Source organism: Lygodium microphyllum, chromosome 2, assembly GCF_053477565.2.
Source record: "Lygodium microphyllum isolate KBCC chromosome 2, Lygodium_microphyllum_v1.1.10, whole genome shotgun sequence".
Classification (NCBI taxonomy): domain Eukaryota; kingdom Viridiplantae; phylum Streptophyta; class Polypodiopsida; order Schizaeales; family Lygodiaceae; genus Lygodium; species Lygodium microphyllum.
In genome coordinates this window covers 153,122,303-153,146,244 of record NC_141136.1, presented here as the reverse complement: position 1 = coordinate 153,146,244, position 23,942 = coordinate 153,122,303, and positions in this window count along the sequence as shown.

Sequence of the window (23,942 nt, the reverse complement as noted above, 5' to 3'; positions counted from 1 at the left end):
GATTCAATGGCGACCGTGTCTCCATGGTGGAAGAATTGAAGCTAGCCTCTTGATATTTGGGGAATTACTTTCAATAGTCCCCCCAAATTGGCAATGGACCTGGCAATGGACCGTCAAGTCCTATTTGATTATCACAGCAAACTCTTCGTCTCGCTAATGTGCAAGCAAGGGGTAGATATCGAGGACAAAAATGAACTCAAGGAGGATGAACCTAAAGATGACAAAGGTGAACATGACACTAACATTGAATCCATTGATTATGATACAAATGGCCAGACAATAGAGCAAATCTCAAAAGATCCCAAGCCCTCACATATAAAGGTTTACTTATTCAACTAAAGGCAAATAGGAAAAAGTGAACTCAAGGAGGATGACGAAGACAAAGAAGACACTAACATTGACTCTATTGATTATGATACAAATGGCCAAAAGATAGAGCAAATATTAAAACATCCCAAGCCCTCACATAGACAAAAGGTTTGCTTATTGAACCATAAGAGAAATAGCAAAAAATGAACTCAAGGAGGACAAACCTATGGATGATGAAGACAAATAGGACAATGACATTCACTCCATTGATTATGATACAAATAGCCAAATGATAGAGCAAATCTTGGAATATCCCAAGCCCTTGTAGACAAAAGGTTTGCTTATTGAACCACAAGAGAAATAGCCCATAATTTTTTAAAAGAAAATGATTGTTGTAAAATTCAATTGGATGTTTCATTGAGAGTCGGGTTTGATTTGGCACAAGTTATATATAATCTAGTAGCACCACGTGTTTACAATGTATATTAGTTAATTTTAGATTAAGGCTAAAGTCTAAATGCATGAAATAGGAGGTAAATCCAATCATATGATCAAAAAAGGGGGCTAGATGCCCAAGGTAGATGGAGAAATCCTAACTTTAGAACTCATATGCGTGTATGCATGTCTAGGTGGTACATTAGCTACCTATTTTTGGGGGGTGGTGACAAGAGGTTTAGTTCTCTGGTAGCTAGTAAACTCTAGAGAGAGAAAGGCTCATTTTTAAGGGGAAAAAACTTTAATATTACATTTGGAAATATCAAATAATCCTCCAAATTCTATCATTAAATGTTACGAATGGGAAAAAATAACTTGTAGTTCTCAACAAACTTTTTGTGACTACTTTGGCTCTTAAAGGCTAAACATAGTGGTATGTGCCACCATGAAACTATCATTGTAGTCCAATAGCATGAAGCAACATCAAACTTGCTAGGCACGAAAGAAGTCATTTGCACAACAAAATTGAAAGGATGGCAAAGGTAGAATTGCCCTCCCCCCCCCCCCCCCCCAGGAGTACAAAGAGGCATGTACCTTCCTCTCCCTCCCCAACCTATTGATAGCATTTTTTACATCTTCTAGGAGTGATTCAAATATACCTCCACCATCCAACAAGAAGAGAAAAAATGATTTCATATATTCACCCTCTCATTGGCCAATACTTCAAAACAAGAAAAAGCACAACATGGCCAATCTAAACACCCCAAGCATAGAGGTATTGCATGATGATGTTGGTGCATCCATGGATATTGTTACATGCATGCATGCACATTAGTAATTTGATGTGTTGCATGAATTTTTCATTGTTACTTTATTTCTTTATTATCAAGTTCTAATCAAGAATTGTTCTCCTTGAAAAGGGGAAGTTGCATTGATACCCACCATTAGTGTCATTTAAAAGGAAGACAGTTGTCTACATAACAAAATCCCAGGCCCATGAAGTGTATGGCATTCTGACTGGAGGAAAAATACTCGAGCACTTACTGAGGTGGAGTTCATAGTCTTAGAGTGGTTGAGTTGCTTCAAGGAGGTGCCAAAGATAGGTAGCAAAGTCAAGTAAAAGGATGTAAAGCCATAATTATGGCACAAGTTCTATATGTTGTTTACTTCAATTTATCAAGAGCCACTAGGAAATTATGGCATGGAGGCTACAAAAGCCTTTTCTAAGGGCTTTTTGTTTAAGCACCTAAAGGGCTTGATGGACGAGGCATTGTTTGTAGAATGTATTACTACAACCATGCATTCTATTATAGGCCAAGAAGCAAAGATGAACTGTTTTCCATTCCTCCTCCATGCAACAAATTTCTCGATGATTGTCGAGGGTTATTGATTTCATGGAGGGCATGGCACTACCATTACCGATATGCATGAGGTCAAGAAGGTGTTATTATTTGGTCCACTATCATTTGTAGACTTGGACAAAGTAGAGAGACTAGTCGAAAGCAAGCATGTATTGATTTTTGCAAAACATGCTAAAGCACTCTACCAACTTGACTTGCATAAAGTTGATATATACAAAGACAAAGGGACTCGTGCCCTCATCAATAGTCTAGAAGGGTAGCTACATGAGTAGAGGCATCTTTGTGGCTACCAAACAACAAAGGAGATACACATGATGCATCATAACTAGAAATTTTGAAAAGTTCAATTCACAGGTTGTCACTCAAGCAGCAATATTTGACAAAGTGTAAATACAAGCTTTACATTGGGAGAGGAGCATGATAAAGCCAAAGATGAGAAGATGCTAGCATGTGGACATCTCAAATTTGTTCAAAAGCATATGTAGCTAAAGATAAATACAATTGTTCAATTCCATGTCTTGGCACCAAAATTTCTAGCCACCAACATGGTTGTATATGATGAGGAAAGATTTATACTGCTTGTGCCCTTCTAATGTATGATGAGGATGAGCTTGCCATTGTAGAGGCGAGTGCAAGCTCAACCACCAAGATCCACGGACCACTTATTCTTTCAAGTGTTTCAAGTCGAGCACTAATGGCTACCTCTCACATAGCCGACGCACTATCTATCTCTATGAGTGTAGTGAGATTACCTCCATGCCTGCTCGAGTCGCCTCCTCTCCCAAGCACTCAGGTAGCTGCAATCCAAGTGCGAGCTTCGAGCGAGCTCAATCCTCAAGCTCCATGCTCCAAGCTCGATTTCTGCGAGCAAGAGAAGATAAGATAAGATAAGATAAGAAGAGAGGAGAAGATGGAGAGCTTCTCCACCACAGTCCCTCACCCTCTACACACACACTCCCTCACACTCTCACACTCCCTCTCTCAAGCACAAGCTCAAGCAAGCAAGAAGAAGAAGAAGAGGAGAGCTACTTTTGGCCACACACAAGAAAAGCTCAAGCAAGCAAGAAGAAGAAGAAGAGGAGAGCTACTTTTGGCCACACACAAGAATGAGCTTCTCATTCACTTTTCAACTTTATATACAAAACCCTAAATCACTTTTGGGCTTATCCCTTCTTTTACATGGCCGGCTAGGCCCTTTTTCCCATTGTCCCCTTACCCCTTTTTTTACATGCCGACCGCTAGGTCCTTTTTCCCAAGGTCCTCCCATCTTCCTAGCTTCCTTCCTACCGCCCATCTACCTTTACAATTTGCACGGGTGAGAGACCAGGGCTCTTAAAATAAATCATAGTGTGCCCTAGCGCTCTTTTACAAAGTATTGACTTGTGCTTTTTCTTGTGCATCTCTCTCCTTGATTTAGGACTTTTTTGCACTTCTTAGGTTTCCAGATTCTTCTTGTCACACCTTCATCTTCTATTTCACTTTTTCCTTGGCCTTGTTTTCTGCTTTAGATTTTTTGGATTTTCCACCTTGTTCATCTGAGGGTTAACAGCCACAATTGCACTATCATGCAACCATACTTATCATATTTATTAATTTGCACATGTTGCTGCCATGAATGAGGGCACATGCGGGTAACAATAGGTGCAATAACAAGAGTAAAGGAGTTTTTACATGGATCGAGGACATGGCTTGCTGATGCAACAACTACACTATGGTGAGCATTGGTAATTAAGTGTGTTCTCTAATCATATCTAGACCTAGATCTATATAGCATGTGAGTAGGCTAGGTGAGAGATAGTTGTGCACTTTGTAGGTCAAAATCCTTGAAAGAATAAAGATGTGTCTAATGGTCCTGATGTTAAGCTCATAAAGCACAACAATTTTCCAAGTGTTGGTGACTACATGGGCCTTCAACTCAACTCCCATTGTTGTGTGCAATGGTGCCAACCTCTAGGGGGTTATGTGGTAGAAGGGTGAGGTTTTCATCTTCTTCAACATTAAGGATGGAGTGAAAGGTCATTGTAGCATAGATATCCTTGACTGAGTGGAAGGGAGGTTGCTTGGGTGGGGTGCAACTTTTCAAGGAATCGTCAAACATGGGTGAGATGTGTGAAGGACCTTGGGTGAGACCAAGGGTGGGGAGATATATGCCATCGAGGATATATAGATGTGAAAATTGGGTCGCATGCCATGGGCAAGGTACTAGAGGAACTAAGAAAATAATCTTGTGTGGTGGGAGAGATGCTTGAGTTTGGGGTTAGTGGGATTGTGTCTAAACTCCTAGTAGTGGGGTGTGTGCAAGTGAAGGTTAGATGGCCACATGGAGAGGAGAAAGGATCCTTTGGATTCGGTCAGAAGTAGGGGCACATGGAGGGATGATGATGGAGTGTGGGTCATGGTAGCCAAAAGGGAGGAAATGTGGTTGCCACTAGTAAGGGAGGAGTAGATGGTACTACATAATGGTGTATCTAGGTGGAGCACCATGAGATAGGTTAGACACTAAACTAGTGAACTAGCAAGATGGAGTGGTTGTCAATAGGGTAGAGGTGGTTGGAGCATCGGGCAATGAGGCGCTAAGTGGAGGGTTGGATTTGGGTGGAAGGTCTAGCTACCAAGCATGATCGGGGAAAGAGTTGACTAAGCCAACATTATTGTAGGGGGATTCGGAACATTGGGTGCTACCCATGATCACCAAAGGAGGAACATGTCATGAATAATTGTAGTGAATAATTGGTCACCACCATTGTTGATGTTATGGGCTAGTGAGGAAAATAGGTGATTGTGGTTGCCACTAGCAAGGGAGGAGTAGATGGTACTATATAATGGTGTAGCTAGGTGGAGCACCATGAGATAGGTCAGACACTAAACTAGTAGGCTAGCAAGATGGAGTGGTTGTCAATAGGGTAGAGGTGGTTGGAGCATCAAGCAATGAGGCGCTAAGTGGTGTGTTGGATTTGGGTGGAAGGTCACTAGTAGCTACCAAGCATAATGGGGGAAAGAGTTGACTAAGCCAACCCTATTGTAGGGGGATTGGCAAGGTTTGGAACATTGGGTGCTACCCATGATCACCAAAGGAGGAACATGTAGTGAATAATTGTAGTAGTAAACAATTGGTCACCACCCTTGTTGATGCTATGGGCTAGTGGGAAAAGTAGGTGATTGTGGGTCGTGGTACCCAAAAGGGAGGCAATGTGGTTGCCACTAGCAAGGGAGAAGTAGATGGTACTACATAATGGTGTAGCTAGGTGGAGCACCATGAGATAGGTCAAACGCTTAACTAGTGGGCTAGCAAGATGGAGCAATTGTCAATAGGGTAGAGGTGGCTGGAGCATCAGGAAATGAGGCACTAAGTGGTGGGTTGGATTGGGTGGAAGGTCACCAGTAGCTACCAAGCATGATGGGGGAAAGAGTTGACTAAGCCAAGGCTATTGTAGGGGGATTGGAAAAGTTTGGAACATTGGGTGCTACCCATGATCACCAGAGGAGGAACATGTAATGAATAATTGGTCACCACCATTGTTGATGCTATGGGCTAGTGGGGAAAATAGGTGATTGTGGGGATGAAATTGATTGTAGGAGTGAGGCCCAAGGGGCTACTAGCCGAGCTACAATGGTGGAGTGGAGAAGACCAATAAAGGGGTGAGTCAAGTAGATTATCAGTTGTAGTCATGGGTATGGAGAGTGGACTAGGAGTTTGTCAAGGGAAGAGGAGAGAGCCATAGGAGGGGAATGGGGGGGGGGGGGGGGGGGGGGGGGGGGGGAAGGGGATGGTGGAATATGGGGTGGGAAGGGTGCACATCACAATAAGCTAATGGAGGAGAGAAAAAAGGAGGTTGGCACCGAGTTAAATATCCCATTGATGGAGGAAGGTGAGGGGATAAAGGGAGAAGAAGCGATGAATTTGGTTTGAAATGATTTGAATTAAAGGAAGCATTTGGATTAAATGAATGGTCTAAATTATAGTTTTGTGGAAAGGGTTGGATTTGGAAATAAGGGGTGGGTTCATGTGGGGTGAAGAGGGAGGTGCGACTCATATGTAGTAATGGCTAGGAGCCATAGAAGAAGAGTTCCCATGAAGAAGGAAGCCTTTGTTGAATTTGATGGAGCAAGAGAAGAGGAATTTGTGGCCCTTGGTGTTGTGAAGATAGTAGGCATTCATGTCAAAGTGATCACTATACCCAAAAAAGATTATGCATATGATTTTGGGGGTAAACTTGTGTCGTAGGCCAATGAGTAATGGAAAGGAAATGCATCCAAAAAATACTTCAATGATACAATTGTGGGATAATTATACCAAATTTATATGGTGTCCAATTTTGTTCATTGAAGATGACACCTAATTTTGTACATAAGCATGCAATAGCCTCTTCCCATTAGGAGTAGTTGTGCAAGAGCAATCATGGATCTTGCACCTTCGACCAAGGATGGCTTTTGCATTTGGCCATACCATTTGCTAAGTATGGTCAAGGATTGTAAATTCACGGTGGATATCTTTAGCTACACAAAAAGTATTCAATTCATCATTGATATATTCATTTTGCCATTGTCAATTAGAGGTCATTGATCATGTGATAAATTTTGGCTCTAATGCCTTGCTTCAAAGCCTTGAATTTGATGAATACATGTCCACCTTATCTACAAGGAAATAGAAATATGTGTACCTAGAATAATCATCAATGAAGTTTAAGAAATATGTATTTTTCATGACAAAGGTGGATTGCATTAGGGCTGCACAAGTCGAAGTGGATGAGCTCAAGAAGATGTGAAGTGGAAGATTGAGATCAAGGATAGAAAAATATATTGGCTTTGCCCAAAATTCACTCTTCACAAAAGGAGATAAGGGTGATGTATATGGGTAGGCCTAGAACAAGCTAGCACTTTTGCTTTTGTTGGAGGACATGTTGGAATATGTGTTCCAAGTGGTTGTGCCATAGAAGTGTTTCGAATTGAGAAGGTTTGTTGATCACTAACAAAGGGATCTAGTTGTGCTATGGGTGTGGCCAAGTGAGTAGAGTTTCCTTCTTTGGGGGAAGTGATAGAAACTAAGTGCCTTGCCTTATGTGTAGCTTGAAGCATGCACTGGTGTTGGGAGAAAGAGACCAAAATGCCATGTGTGGTGAGTTCTCCTATAGATATCAAATTTTGATGTTATGGAGGCACATAATAGACTTTATCTAGCTCATCTTGCATACCATTGGAAAGTTTTATTATAAACATGCCATAACCTTGCGCATGTTGTGTATTGTGATCCCCCATTAGGACATCAAAAGTATGATCTAATTTATGATACGAAGTGATCCATTCAAAGGGAGAGGTCATGTAATGGATTGCTCCTATATCAAGATACCAAGTGTGGTCATTTTCTTTGTACATGGCAATGGCTAAAAATAACTTAAGGTAGTATATGTATCCTCACCATCATAGGCTCATATAATAGTGGGCCCATGCATGAGGATGGGATTTGTGAGAAGAGGATCCATGATATTTTTCCTTGCAATAGAAATGTTTTGTAAGATATCCATATTTGTGGCAATAGCCACATTGAGTGTTGATGTAGGGGCTACTACTTGGGCAAGTAGAACCTCCTTGTAGTTTATGATGATGATTCTGAGACTTAGGAGGGTTGGAGTGGTAAGAACCACTTTTTCTTATGAAATTTAGGTGAGTGTCAAGAGCCACTCGTTTGGAACCATTAGAATGATCCTATAGAGCCTCCTCTTTGACGCAAGACTTTGCACCCAAGCCTTGGAATTTTAGAACATGTGTAGCTGTAGTGGTGAAAAGGCCTCCATCAAGATAGGAGGGCTACAAGTAATAGCATGGCTTGCGATTTCTCAAAGATATCCATCCTTGAAATAAGAACTTTGTCTAGTAAAGTAATCCATCTATCCAAAAATTTAGAAGCAGCTTCATCTTCTTACATATCAAAATTAGTGAGTCTCTTGATCATAGCGACTTGGTAAATTAAATCTTTGTGCTCTTAGTTGCTATTGAAGAACTCCGAAATTTCTTTTGAGGTAGTGAGAATCCTTACCATTTGTATGTATCTATCTTCAAAATGGAGGATGATCTCCATTTCAAATGTAAGGTCTTTATTGTCCCATGCTTGAACATCGACGACATTGGACTTATCCTCGATGTCATTGAGTTTTTTCTCCTCTCCATATACAACCTTCAAAAAATTAAGTTGCATCAAGTAGGACTCCATACTCAGCTTCCAAACTATAGTCTAATCCATTGAGCTTGTCTATGGTGCGATATCATGCCTAAGAGATGGCACTTTTGGATGGCATGCTAGCCATGGAAGTTATGGAAGTGAGAGATGGAAAATGGAATGAAAAGAGTGAGCAAGTGATATCCCCTTTTCAATATTGGTAAAGAAAGGAGTGAAGGGAGCACTTAACACTCATAGATGAATGAGTGGAGGATGGAAGAATGAGACTATAGGAGGAGACTTGATGATGATTATTAGCTTGCTTGCTCTGATATCATGTGAGCTAATTGTCCAAGCATAAGTGAATGAGAATGATGAAACAATAAGTAGAGAGTGATAAGAGAGTGAGAGAAAGAGAACGATAGAAAGAGAGTGTAAGAGTTAGAATGAGAGAAAAATGGAGAAGGAGCACTCTTGCATTATGAACTTGAATTTGTGGATTGATATGTATGAATCTCTTTTTATAAGAGAAGATAAAGTGTTAAGTATATGGCTCCTTTGTTGAAATTTCAAGCTCAATTTTTCACATTCATATCATTATCATGGTTAGTAGCTAAATCAACATATGCTTACAGTGATACTTTATAGTTGGACATTTGGACATCAATTAGTCCACCTACCCAAGTTATGGGATATCTATCTAGTCATCTTACTACTTAGTGTGTTCACATTGTGGATTTCTTATATATGATGCATGTTGTACTTTCTATTTATTCTTAATAGATTGATATAGGAGAGAAGAAGAAGATGACAAAGAAGAAGAAGAAAGAATAGGGCTTTGATATTCCTATCTTGTGTGCATTCTCTCTCTCTCTCTCTCTCTCTCTCTCTCTCTCTCTCTCTCTCTCTCTCTCTCTCTCTCTCTCTCTCTCTCTCTCTCTTAACAAACAAGGAAGTCTTGCTATAGATTCATGAGCTATCTTTGCAATCTTAGAGTGGTTGAAGGAGTATTGCAAACCTTTGATGTATGTTTGTGCAATCAAATTCAAGTTTCAATGCGCTTTTGCCTTTGTTAGAGAGTTAGAAGATATTCATGTGTCAATTTGGTAAGGTTTCAAAACTTGTAAACCTTTTCATTTCGCAAATAGGTTACAAGTGTTGGATGTGGTAGATAATATTTGCAAATTGTTAGACATTACAAGTATTGCTCTCAGTGTATATTTATGTACTAAGACCAACACAAGTGATCATTTACCTAAATTACCAAGTTATTGCTAATCACAAACTTTTAGGTTTTATTATACAATGTTTTAGGGATTTGATTAGATTTTTAGTGATAATCTTGATAATCATAACTTTCATGCTTAGAAGTTAAAATTGACCGTTGGGACTACATTGAAGGAGACAATGCTAAGGTTCTAGACTTATTAGATGGAAATGCCACACTTGACTAGGCAAAGGAATTTAAGGAATGGAACCAAAATGCTTGAAAAGTCATGTATTCTCTTTCCATTAGTATCTCAGACAATAGGATTGGGCATATAAAAGGTGAAAATAGTCTTGCAAAAGTATAAAATAATCTAGCCAAGATGTTTGGTACACATACCAAAGCCAAAAAGTTAGAGTTGAAGTTTGAATTAAACAATATCAAGTGTGGCAATTTGTCTATCAATGACTATACATTGAAGATTAAGATCATTGTTGAAGCTCTTGGATCTATTAAAGTGTAAGTTAATGATGATGATATAGTGATAGTTTGTTCAAGGAGTACAAGTAGTTTGAAACCTCCATCAACACAAGAGATACCATTCTTGATTTTGCAGATCTAATATCTATATTTATATTAGAAGACAAGAAATTGGATCTTATTACATCATCATCACAAAGCAATAATAGTTCAGAACATATGCTCTACTCTAACACGAATAGAGGTAGAAGTTATTGTGGTGGCTATCATCGGAAAAATCAAGGACAATTGTGTGAGTCACAAGAGTAGTCACATAGAGGTGGTAGAGGAAAATCTTGAGGTAGGGGGAGCCATAGAGGACATGGTAGATATAACGCAGATTATGATAAGAGAGAATGCTATAATTGTGGTAAAACTTAAGATGGTAGACTCGAACACTCCAAACATAAAGGTATACAATTTAATATATACTAAATTTACAAGTGTATAATCATAGTATTACATGCATGCATGTTATAGCTAGTTGGAAAGTTATGCTAATTTGAGAAAATTGGAAAGGCAATGATACTATATGTATGTTTTCATTATCACTAATCTAGGTCATTATTGCATATCAATTAGAATTCATGTGTTGTCTTTTTACATATGTTGTAGCTACCAATATTTGCATAAATATGCACTACCAAAAGTGGCTTCCCTTTATAAATTACAATCATGCATTCATCTATGGATTCCTATCCCAAAACTTGACAAGGGCAAGATGCATTGATGTCCTCCTCATGTGGCTTTTGAGAAGAAGAATTTTTTTTGACCAAATCTCTAGCACATGAAGTTTATGACCTTCTAGAATTAGGTAAAGATGCAGAAGCTCTTACATCAATAGACTTCACAATCGTTAACTAATTGATTTGTTTCACATGATGTGAGGAGGTGCCAACATGTGACAACAAGTTTAAACCCAAAGCTATGAATCAAGAGTTTTGGTCAAAGTTTTATACTTTATTCACCTCTATCTATGAAGAGCCTCTAGGAAATTATGGTATGGAGGTAAATAAATCATTTTCTAGGGGGTTTCTTTACAAGTACCTAAAGGGGCAAGTTTATTAGGCCTTGTTTGTAGAGAGATATATTACAAACATGGATGTATCCAAGTTGTAAGCAAAGAAGTAGAGATGGGAGTTTTAATTCTTCATCAAGAGAAATATTTTGCCAACCATTAGGAGTATCTCACTTTGTTTGGAGTCATATACTTGAAGAAGAGACCAAACATTTTGCCAACCATTAGGAGTATCTCACTTTGTTTGGAGTCATATACTTGAAGAAGAGACTCATTTACACATAGGGAAGTCATACTTGAGGTATTAGTAACAAGTATACCATAAGTGGCTATCATTCTTGCCTATGCACCTTATGCAAGCGAAGCAATCAACCCATTGACTTATTAGACATTGCAAAACCTCATTGTGCATTACACTATAGATTCTCTACACTTTTATTGTGAAGAAAAATACATTTTATGCTTGAGAGAAGCCCATAGAGAATCTTTAGTCTAGGAAAGTGAAACCTTTGAACACATATCATTCATCCACTTGAATTCAAGATATAATATGAGTAGCCATGGAAGTCGTAGCCACAAGCAACTTTTCCCATTAACACATCCTAAGTGCACCATCCTCTACCCTAGACACCTTCCCTTAGGATATTTCCATCAAACATCCAGGATTGGGCACACAAACACATCATTGATATGACAATACACTAGCTAGTAACATAGTTGCGTTTGCATAGTCACACATGAAACTAGCTCCTCATGAGACACCCTAAGTATAGAATGTATCACATACACAATATGCAGACCTAGGCAGAACACTCTAAGTACTATGCAAAGTGATGGTTTTGTATATATAACTATTGTTTTTCAAAGTGTTTGTCATGTGCTAAAGGCTATGTTAATGAACCTTGTTTAATGAGAGTCTGCCATGGTCTCCCTTTCGGCCTCGAGCTCAATGATGACTATCTTCTTGTCCTCCTTTGCCTGTTCCAACTATGACAGGAGTTCGTGCACATAGGCATCATAGGTTGTGGACAATGGCAGTGTAGAGGGACCAGTGGTTGTATATGCCTCCATCTTTGACCATTTGAGGTCCCACCTGGATTCCACATTTACATGTCTTCTTAATCCCGTCACACAAGGGTTCTTGCACTCGTCCCTTGAGTCGTCTCTTTGTTGACTAAGAACTGCACCCATGCCACCAGATTGCTAGCGTCTACCGTGGTAGAGGAGTCTTGGGTGGGCGCAGTGACTAAGGTAGTGGATAGTAGGATAGTTGGAATAGGGTGGATCAAACCCTTGCCCTTTCCCTCAATCACTGGGGGCAGTGGGCATTTGGGTGCCTTGGAGCTGGCACTTGGACCTTCATGTCGGGGTGGGCTCATGGCTGCCAACTCCTCTTATCTTGAAGGTTGCTCCCACTAAGAGGCGGATAACAAGAGCTATGTCTTTTAATTGTTGGATATTTTGCAGGGCATGAGCTATATTCATATAATTTGATGGATTTAGTGTATATGACCAAGTGTTATGGACCTTTTCCTTCCCAATGAATATAGCTTATGTGAAATTTTGCTTGATGAGCTAGTTATTCCTATTCTAGAAGTTTGATTTTGAACTAAATGATAGATGCCCTAGAATATCGATGCCATCCACAAGGCAATTGACAAAGAGAAGAAATAAGTGACGTGACTAAATTAGAATGTTGGTGAAGGTGTTTGCCCAAGAAAGTTCCACCACTATCTCCTATCTAGGCATTGTATGTTCTGTGTGGATCATGAAACCTTGTCCTTCCTAATGAATATAGCTTATGTGAATGTTACTTGATGAGATAGGTATTCCTATTCCAAAATTTTGACCTTGAACTAAACAATGACTGAAGTAGAATGTTGGTGACATCCTCAAGATAATTGACAAATAGAGGAACTAAATAATGATTGAACTAGAATGGTCATGATAGTGTTTGCCCAAGAAAGTTCTAAACCATCACTATATTGTACCTATCCATTGATTGTTCTATGTGGATCATGAGTCCTTGTTCTTCCTAATGAATGTAGCTCATGTGAAATGTTGCATGTTGATGAGATGGTTATTCCTATTCCAAAAGTTTGATTTTGAAGTTCTGGCTACACCCAATCACTTGTATGTACTCATTAATTCCATCTTTAGGATATCTTAGTCAAATGGAGACAAACATGATAATTTTGATGCTCCAAATGCCTCACTGAAACTATTACCTCCTAGTATATAGATGTTGCTAATCTAGTTGCAAGCAAGAAATATCTTCTTATTTTGTCTGAGTAAGAAATGAAGAATTTATTACTAAAGTCAACCTCTAAACCTTGTTAATTGATGCTCTATACAAGAAAGGAAAAGATGAAATGCTTCATAGATGTGTCTTCAAAGATGAGATTTCAACGTTCCCAAAAGCTTACCACGATGTCATGTGGACAATAGTTTGCACAATAACCAACAACATATAAGGCCCTCCTCACTATCAGATATATGGAAGGATACCTATGATTACTATTATAGCATTGTGACACATATCGAAGGATGGATAAGCATATCATATCCAATGCCATGATGCTACAACCAATCCTTCTCTCAAGCCATTCAAGAAGTAGTCTATCAAGTTTTTTGGGCCCATCAATCCACCTACTAAAAGAAAACATAATGCTCAATGAGAAAGGTATTTATTCCTAAACAAGATCATGGAAGAACTCATCAAAGTATACAAGATTAGGTATCACAAATATTTAGACTATACTTATTAATGAGGTTGGTATAAAGTACTTTTACCCGAGCTCAAAAAATAGAAACATGCTTCATATTGTTGAGACCTCAAAAAGGTATCTAAAAGAGAAGCATACATTGGCATGTGGCATGGATAACTAAGCATACTACACCATTAAACATATAATAGAGCATCCATAGCCTACACAAATATCCAATGAATACTATAGCAACTATAAGGGATCATCCTACTAATTACCCATTGTATTCTACATATCCCTCAAAAAAATTTGATTGTTGGGTGTTATATACATCCTAAGATTCATATGATATTAATTTTTTGGGACCATTTAATGGAGAACTAACATGCTATGTGCATAGATGACCTACAAAAGCTTAAGGGAAGGCAAGAAACATGGAGTGATGGTGGAAGCCACTTGCTTTTTTTATAGTTTGGTTAATTTTAAAGAGAATAGGTCTCTAAGAGAAAGTTAACATGCCAACATTTACAAGTGAAAGTTTTGGACTCAATGGGCAAGGAAAATAGATTGCCATTTAATATAACATATGTCAACCATATTACAAAATATAGTCTTGCTTAAGTTATGAAAGGTAAATCAATGACTACTTTATGCTTTTTGTGACTTCTAGAGTTATGAAATGGAGAATATGCATCCATTGACATAGGCTAACCACAAGTAGGCTTGTTTGTTAAGTAGAAAAGTGCTTTATTGGTGATGGAGAGAATAAACAAACTACATAATAGTTAATACCAAACTATTTTAAGAAACAAATTAATTCAAGTCTTTTTTGGTTCTATAATATTTTCATTAAATATAGACATTTGCTTGTTTTACTAGCAAGTAAATTTTTTATATGATGTGGGAATACATTTTGCATATCTTTTGGAGAAATTATGCCTTGATAGCTTGCATATTTAGTTCAATGAGTTGAAACTCAATACAATGAGAATTCAAGGACATGGAATACAAAAAATGGGGGGGGGGGGGGGGGGGGGGGGAGACCAACTCACAAAGTTCTTGAAGACACCCAAGCACGGTATTACATCTATCCAAAATGTGGTAGAGGGATTATTTAGGTTCACATAGCAATAGCATGAGGTAAATCTTTAGTAAGATAAGATATTTGGTGGAGTAAGAAAAATGTTAGAGCTCTCAAAAGTTCATATAAATGTTGAGGAGACCTTGCCTAATTTATAGTTTTGAAGAATTTTTTATAACTCCATAGCTATCCAAATGAGAATAGAATAAGAAATATGTTACTATATAGATTGGGTGTAATATCAGCCACAAAAGAATAATCTAATATTATATTGATTACCAAACATTTAGATAAATATAGAGCTAGAAATGACCCTTACAACTTTATTGAACAATTCGAGCAAGTTTGTGAGGCTACAAATCTCAAGAATGGACAAGAAGGCTCAAGCCTTCAAGATTGTGTGTTGGATACCAGCAAGAAGACGAAGTTTGATTTGCTAGAGCAATTCTTTAATAAATGACACTCAATAGCTAGCTACATAGACACACTAATAGTCAAGCTTATGCACATTAGCCAAAAGGAAAACAAGGCTATGAGAGACCATGTGACTAGTGTCCAAATTTTCTATAAGAGATGTGACTAGTGCCCAAATTTTCTATAAGAGATGTGACTAGTGCCCAAATTTTCTATAAGAGAATTCCCCATGATAGAAAGTTGAAATCCCAAGGCCATAGCAACCTTCATCAATGAGATCAAGAAAGAAAAGCTCTACAAGAAGACACTAACAAAAAATTCTATCCTTGACACAAATTATCTACATGGAGTATTCAAAGAAGTTATCAATTAGATGACTTGTTAAAAGATAGAAACCAAAAGAACATTAACAACAAGCATCATCACCTCTAGAGAAACAATAGTAAGAAACAATGACAAGGGAAAGGAATTGGAATCTAGCCTATCAAGAAAGATGGTAGATCTAAGACAATACTTCATAAAAACCATCAAAATCCTTAAAGCAAGGCCTAGTAGAAGCAGCATTAATTATATTCACTATGGCACATAAGCACTCATATCCTTCTCATCTAGAATATTTGTATCACCATAGATGTACATAAAGGATATTAACTGAGCTTCTTGACTAATCAAATTACCACCACCCTTTTATAAGTAGATATTAGCAAATTTGAGGACTAAGGACTTCCCAATCATCCTCGAGAGGAGCTAAAGCAATAGTACTCAAATACATTTAAGAGATAGAGTGTTGCTTTACTAATATTTCATCCAAAGGATAGGGGAGCAAACAGCATATTAGAGTACCTCAAAAAGTCCTCATATAGAATATCCAACCCACTATACTTAATACTACACCTTGTTAGAAAAATTGAAGCATAACCTAGCTTACCTCTAAAGGTTATCAAGATCAAAGAAAGAGGGTAATTCATTAGAAATCATAAGAGAAAGGGGGAAGGATTTGATAATGCAACTATACAGCTTTGTAGTTCCTGAATTTCCCTCCTACTGAGACGCAAGGATATCATAGGCTTGCCAAACCTCATCTGGAGCCCCAAGAGGAACACCAAGGAAAAGGGGTTTCTACTGCAAGAAAATCTATCTTGTAACATCAAAAAGCTTTTATTTCATTCTTTTGAGAACCACAACAAGTAAAAGAACAAATCTTCACGCAGCATCATAGTAGATATCTCCCACTCATTTGATAAAATCAACCATAATCTTCAACACCTTCACAAAATCCATCAATAGAACAAGAAACATAAAAGAATACACCATTTTTTAATGGAAATAATATCACCTATGATTCATCTTCATTGTCTTCATAGTTCTCTCTCTCAATCTCTCATAGATAGATACATTGTTGTGATAGAATTGACTATCTCTGACTCTCTCTTTCTCTCTCAATCAATAGTACATCATCTCCTTACTACAATACTCAATAATCACTCTCAATAATTCTTCTTAGGTCGTGGATGCACTTCCCAAGAGGTATGTCTATGTCGAAGAAGCACTAGAGCATCTACAGTAACCCTTCATCTCGCTTTTGTCTCTGTCACTTCAATCTGTACTTGAGTCTTCAGCAACTACTTCCATTTGTTTTACCTCTTTTGAACTTAGATTCGTCCTTTCCCAAGGTTGAAACAACATCCCAAAGTCACACATATATTCCACAGAACACTTACAGAAGATCTACAGAACAGAACAAAACAAAAGAGAAACAGAACAGAGGCTCTACAGAAGGTCTATAGAAGATCAACATAGAGTTACAGAAGGTCATCAAAGAACATCAAAACCTCATAACTCATACTAAAACCATCCCAAACTATCAAAAACTATTCAATAAGCTTTCAAAATATCTCAACCTTCATCAATCATTAATCCATACTTCGTATAGAAGAAAATCAGAACAAAACAGAAGCTAAACAAAAGGTATGATAACCAATCAGAACCTCAACAAAACCTATCAGAATATCATAGAACCTTATACTTCTACTAAGAATCATCATGAGCTTCCAAAAAATATTCAATATCATCCAAAACACTTTCAAAAACTTCCAAAACAACCAATCGTCACTCAAAATCCATCAAAAATCAACCATTCAAACTTCAAAAACAACAAAAATCAACCAAAAAATCTAGTCATTTCAGCATTCAATATAAAAAACATGGAGCCGCAAGAGGAACACCAAGGAAAAGGGGTTTCTACTGCAAGAAAATCTATCTTGTAGAATGAAATAAGCTTTTATTTCATTCTTTTGAGAACCACAACAAGGAAAATAACAAATCTTCACGCAACATCATAATAGATATCTCCCACACATTTGATAAAATCAACCATAATCTTCAACATCTTCACAAAATCCATAAATAGAATAAGAAACACAAAATAATACACTATTTTTGAATGTAAACAATCACATATTATCCATCTTTATTGTTTTCATAGTTTTCTCTTTCAATCTCTCATAAAAGATATGTTGTTTTGTGCTATCTCTGACTCTCTCTTTCTCTCTCAATCAATAGTACATCATCTCCTTACTACAATACTCAATAATCACTCTCAATAATACTTCTTAGGTTGTGGATGCACCTCCCGAGAGGTGTGGGAGGTATGAAAGGGCACCAGACCCACTACAGTAACCCTTCATATGTCGCTTATGTCTCTGTCACTTCAGTCTGCACTTGAGTCTTGAGCAACAGCTACTTCTTCCATTTGTTTTAGCTCTTTTGAACTTAGATTCATCCTTTCCAAAAGATAAAAAACTTTTCCAAAGTCAACATACATTCCACAAAACACTTACAGAAGATCTACAGAACAGAACAGAACAGAGGCTCTACAGAAGATTTATAGAAGTACAACAGAGAGTTACAGAAGGTCATCAGAGAGCATCAGAACCTCATAACTCATACTAAAACCATTCTAAACTATCAAAAACTACTCAATAAGCTTTCAAAAGATCTCAACCTTCATCGATCATCAATTCATGCTTCATACATAAGAAAATCAGAACAAAACAGAAGCTAAACATAAGGTATCAAAACCTATCAGAACATCACAGAGCCTCATATTTCTACTGAAAATCATCATGAGCTTCTAAAACATAATCAATATCATCCAAAACACTTTCAAACACTTCCAAAACAACCAATCATCACTCAAAATCCATTAAAAATCAACCATTCAAGCCTCAAAAATAACAAAAATCAACCAAAAAATCTAGTCATTTCAGCATTCAACATATCCCAACACTTAGAAAGGAAGTGTCCTCGCAACCTAAGGAAAAGAAGAATATAAGTTCAGTAAAGAGCTCAAGTCAAAAAAAATTTAGCATCTTCAATAAGCACCCAACCACGTCCCCAACAAGTCACCTGTATATCTAATAAGACTACAACGAAAGAAAAACATCCTTGTGGATATTATCTCCATTTTTGAAAAAAAATTGTTAGCAACACAAAGTCATAAAGGATATAAGAGTTTTCTTTAAATCAACATCATCTTGTGTTAGCTTTTGATCCAATATCTTCTGTTAGCATTTTAAAAAATTTGTTGCCTAACGCAAAGTCATAAAGGATATACGAGTTTTCTTTAAATCAGATCATCTTTTGCTAGCTTTTAATCCAATATCTTCTTCATCAATCCAACTTCAACTTCAGCTCCATTCAACAAAGATAAACAATATACCCATACCACAACTCACACAAACACAACACTAGGTAATCTGAGTAGCACATGCCCCCAAAAAATGGAGAGCACAGAAAAAGATTTCCCTTAAAGAAAAAGAACTGATACATCCAAAAAGAACTCCACTCCTAAGCACGATGCAAACACTTCTTCTTAAACTACATGCTAGACTTGAGACACTCCAGAGCTTTACTCCCATCTACAAAATGCAAAGGCATGTTCTGGAGGAACTATAAACAACACATCCTTTCTAGCAAAATAAGAAATTTGGTAGGGAAAGCCTGTGTGAAGTAATACAGAATATCCATCTGAGCAGCAGTCACATCCACATTCAGATTTATGATCAAACTAGGGCTACACTTGCAAGTGTTCAAATTAGACTGCTAATGCATAAAAGCAAGATACCAACAACAGTGAGCTACAAGACGTACAGAGGTATCCTCAAAATGAGCATTCACCCGAGAAAAATGAAGCTAAGACATCGAACATGAAGCAAACATCTCCCAGGACCCTGGAATGAGAGGCTAGTTAAACACCGGTCCTGTCAAAGAATCATGCAACGTCCATTGCCTTTGACAAAGAACATCATTGTCATACCTAGGTGTATCCAACACTAATTGAGGAGGAAGGTTAATGTAATCGGAAGGAGAGGGTAAGGGAATAAGAGGAGAACATTGTACGGGAGGATAAGATAAATCATAAAAATAAGGGAAATGAAGAGATAAGGAAGATGGAAGAGACGGAAAATTCAGCAAAAATGTATGAAGGAAATCTGCTGAGAAAATAGAAGGAACGAGAGGAACTACATGAGGAGGTTCAGAAGGGGTAGGCAATGATGTCGGATCAGCAATGAAAGGATAAAAAGTAAAGATAGGAATGTGAGGGAAATCAGAAGGAGTAAAAGACAACATACGAATAGTGTCAGGGTTGGAAGTAAGGAGGGAGATATACAACGGAAACCAATAGGACATAAGAGAATAAGACAAAAGATCAATGGGATCTAATGGATAAAAAGAACAACGATAGGAAAGATCCTTGAAAAAGGAATTAGTGAATAATGGATGATCAAAACTAAAGCTCAACAACTAAGTTTGCAAAGGTCGGATATCAAATTTGTGGAATACACCCCTAAGACGACAAGGCTCCAAAGCATCACCCTCCAAAGGAGGATGCCAAGCATATCCTCTACACCAAGACCTCTGCTCATGATAAGTTTTCAGCCCTTCAGCTAACGGAAGTTGCACTAAATGTACATACACCATAGCTTGCAAGATCACATCCCCCACATACAAATTGATATCTTCCTCATGAGGAATCTGCAAATGCCACGTAAGATACATCAAAGACAACAATTGTACTTCATGTGAAATCAGCTCATCAACAAATCTGCAGACCACAAATTCTGCCACCCATCCTCTGGAGGTTATAAATCCATATTGCTCAAAGAGATATACAAGGCAAAACGTTGCTGATTATACTTGATCCAGAAAGATGGTGGGGATGACACCAGCTCAGCAAAACGAGTAAAATCATCTTGTACACAATTCATACGTTGTTGAAGGAATTCGACCTTAGTAGAAAAAACATCACACAACTTTGCCTTCTGTTGTAATTAGTCAAGCTCCTCTTTGGAAGATACTACAGAAGAAACCATAGGAGGGGGAGGAACAGAAAGAGTAACAATCTTCTGAATAAGCTCTGCAATCATCTTCTTCTATGACTCAATAGTTTCTTGAGAAGACTGTAGCTAACCCTCACAAGTACCAAGCCTATTGGCTAAGTCTATCATCTCCTCAAGGGCAGAATTCTTCTCTTTAGTCAAAGGCGCATTCTCTGCTTCCAAGGTAACTATTTGAGTTTCTAACTTTTGAATGGTAGCCTTCTGGGAATCCATCAGAGTAGTAGCTTCAGTCATTTTTTTGTGAATATCAATGAGGGCGGCTTTCTCAAATGCTAGATCCTCCAAAGCCTTACTCAATTGACTAGTCAGGGAATCCACTTTGTCTTGCAAGGAAGTATACACCCCTTTGTAAATGGACTGAAGACAAGTCATCAGTGAAGTCTCCAATGTAGCTTGGACACTAGAAACTAACTGAGAAAGCAAAGTTCCAGCTAACATTGTTTGTAAGGAAGCAGGGATCTGTTTATCCAGCTGCCCATCCATTTGCGCTGCAAATAGATTAGGACATGACAAGAATGAAGGGAGGAAACTGGTAAAAACAGGAGGAATGGAGTCCTGTATAGGAGAATCAAAAACTGAAATAGAAACAGGACTAAGTGGCCCTTTAGTACGTAATCTTTTACTACGATAGAATCTGGTAGGGAGCTCATCCTCCAAATCAAAATTGGGCTGTAAATAATGGAGGAGGAGTTGGAACAAAAGATGGAGGTTGGTTCGAAAGAGGAGCAGGATCAGGAACTGGCACACCACCAGGAGGAGGTGCAAGGGAGATAATCTTCTGAAGGAAAACACCATAGGAGACATTACTACCTTGAGCTTTCCGAACTCTCTAAAAATGATAATCCATCTTCGCGAGCATGAATGCTTCCCACTTGAACTTGGCTCCCTCAAGATCCGAACAGAAGCAGTGAACAGCTCCTTGGATAGACATTTGGAAGCAGGCTTCCCTAACATGAACCTATCTGGCACAAACTAGCAAATTTGTTTCCATACAGGGGAGCAAATGTGAGCAACAAAAACCCCATAACTTGTATTAACTTTGCTGGAGACCAAAGGGATAGAGGTTTCCTTATGCATGAGAGAAAGGATCTCCTCAGCTGTCAATAACTGATTTCCACTAGGGACAAAAAGATGCTGAAAGAGGCAAACACAACGCATCAGTGATATTGGCTATGGACAAGCAAAATCTTCGGTTATAAACCAAGTCAAACTCATTCTTGTATGATGCCAGGAAGGAGTAGCAAATCGTGTTGTCCACTGGCGAAAACTTCAAAGCCACAAAAGGACGAAGACCAGCACGGCGAATGCAATCCGCCTCCAGGAGGAACATAGTCATGCACCGAGAACGGCACATGCTGGATGACAGTAGGAGGAATAGAGGTAGATGCCATTCATACTACACAGGATACCCACACACACAACCAAGGAAAAAGACAAAAAATTTCATACAAAACCCAGACAAATCAACATTGAGAAGAATATCAAACGACCAAACCAGATTGGACCAGACTTCTCCAAACAATCCACATCCTACGTAAAAATTTTGACATGATCTACTCACTCGTGCGACCGAAAGCTTCATGCTATGCAGACAAACAGGCACCCTGATCTCGTGTAATCGAGCAATCAGAAATTTTTAAAAAAACTCAAACACATTGTATCCCAGACAATGACCAGACTCAAAGAGAATCCAAGACTCAGACCAACAGAATATAGACAGATGAACAAGACCAACATCTCTGACTTAACAAATCCCAATCCCCGTAAGCGCATTGTGTAAACCTATGGTGCACTGAACGTGGATGGGTGAACACTATCGAATTCATTTTAGCCATGTACAAATTAGATTGCAATTCCTTATTAATTAACCGTTAATGCATAGTGAGTCGATTTCACAATCCCAACCCCTACTTAGACTGACTTACTGACTGGGGGTCTCTAACAATGCAATTCATTGTTACAACTTACGCGATTTGTGGCACAAAGCACATGCATGAGTGACAATGGGGGTTTATTTTAATTACAAATTAATTGTGTCTGTAGTGCATGTGCGCATGCATTGTGGATTTATTTTAGAAAATTATGTGGGTTATTGTGCCATGTGCTTGTGCAACGATGGGAGTTCATTTTACAATTAACGGTCGAGTTCTTTTTAAATTAAAAATTAATGAAGTGCATTCTGTTTATTTTGTGGATACAACAGTCGGTTGATTTTATTACAATTACATGTGTGTTACGGTGCATGTGGGAGAGGGGAAAAAAGAAAGAACCTAGTGGTATGTGGACACCTGCAAGGTCTGAAGCGCAAGTCCTCATCCATGCAAGTCGAAAAACAACTCCACGAATGACCACAATATGCAACTAAATAATAGTTGATCTCCTGTCAAAGACGGAAAAAAAAATGTGAATAGCAAGATACACATCAGCAAAAGAGCGGGACATATGGCAAATGGATGCAACATGTTACATGTTGATTGAATGTATCAACGATTGATGTGTCGGTAAGGTTTATGATTTTGTTTTCTTTTTATGTGAGCTTTTGCTATTTTTGTTCTTTGCCTTTCATTTTGGATTTTATATTATGGATAATGTTAGGCATGTTGGGGAAGTGGGATTAGAAAACAGCTTAATGAGTCATGGGTTAGGATTTTTCTACCATTTATTTATGTGTTTTTGTTTTGTCTTGGTTTTTGAATTTTTATTATTTTTTTAGTTTAGGCAGATTTGGATTTGTATTTTGTTGGTAATGTGTTTGGATTTATATATGTTGGTTTGTCCTAAATTGAATTTGGTTGTTTGTGTTTTTATGTGTTGGTTTTGTTGTATTTTGTTTATTTGAATTGATTTTGTTGTTTTTTGTTTCTATGTTTTTTTTTTTGGCAATTGGTAAGTTGGAAAAAACCCAAATAGCAATCCCAAAATTTGGAAATTTTCAAAAGCATTTTTTGGATTTTTTTGGATTTTAAACATCAATTTTTGGCAAATTGTCACAATTTTTAAAGCATTTAAATGGATTGTTCCAAATATTTCATTGCCCACAAGGGTTTTTATTTTTTTTATAGGTTTACATTTAGGCAAAATCATGTAGAAAATTGTTGGGATTTTTTTGGATTTTTTAAAAAATTTCTAGTATTTTTTTGAATTTAAATGAACTTTTATTAAATTTTCAAATTTTTTCAATTTTTTCCATTTAAGTTTTTTGTGTATTAAAGGTAAGATAGCAAGGTACCCGACAATAGCTGTGTATGAATGATAGCTCCGTAGCACGATCGAAATGAGATGCTAATCCTCGTTGATGGAACCTAGAACGGGTCGGCACTGGCTCATGCACTAG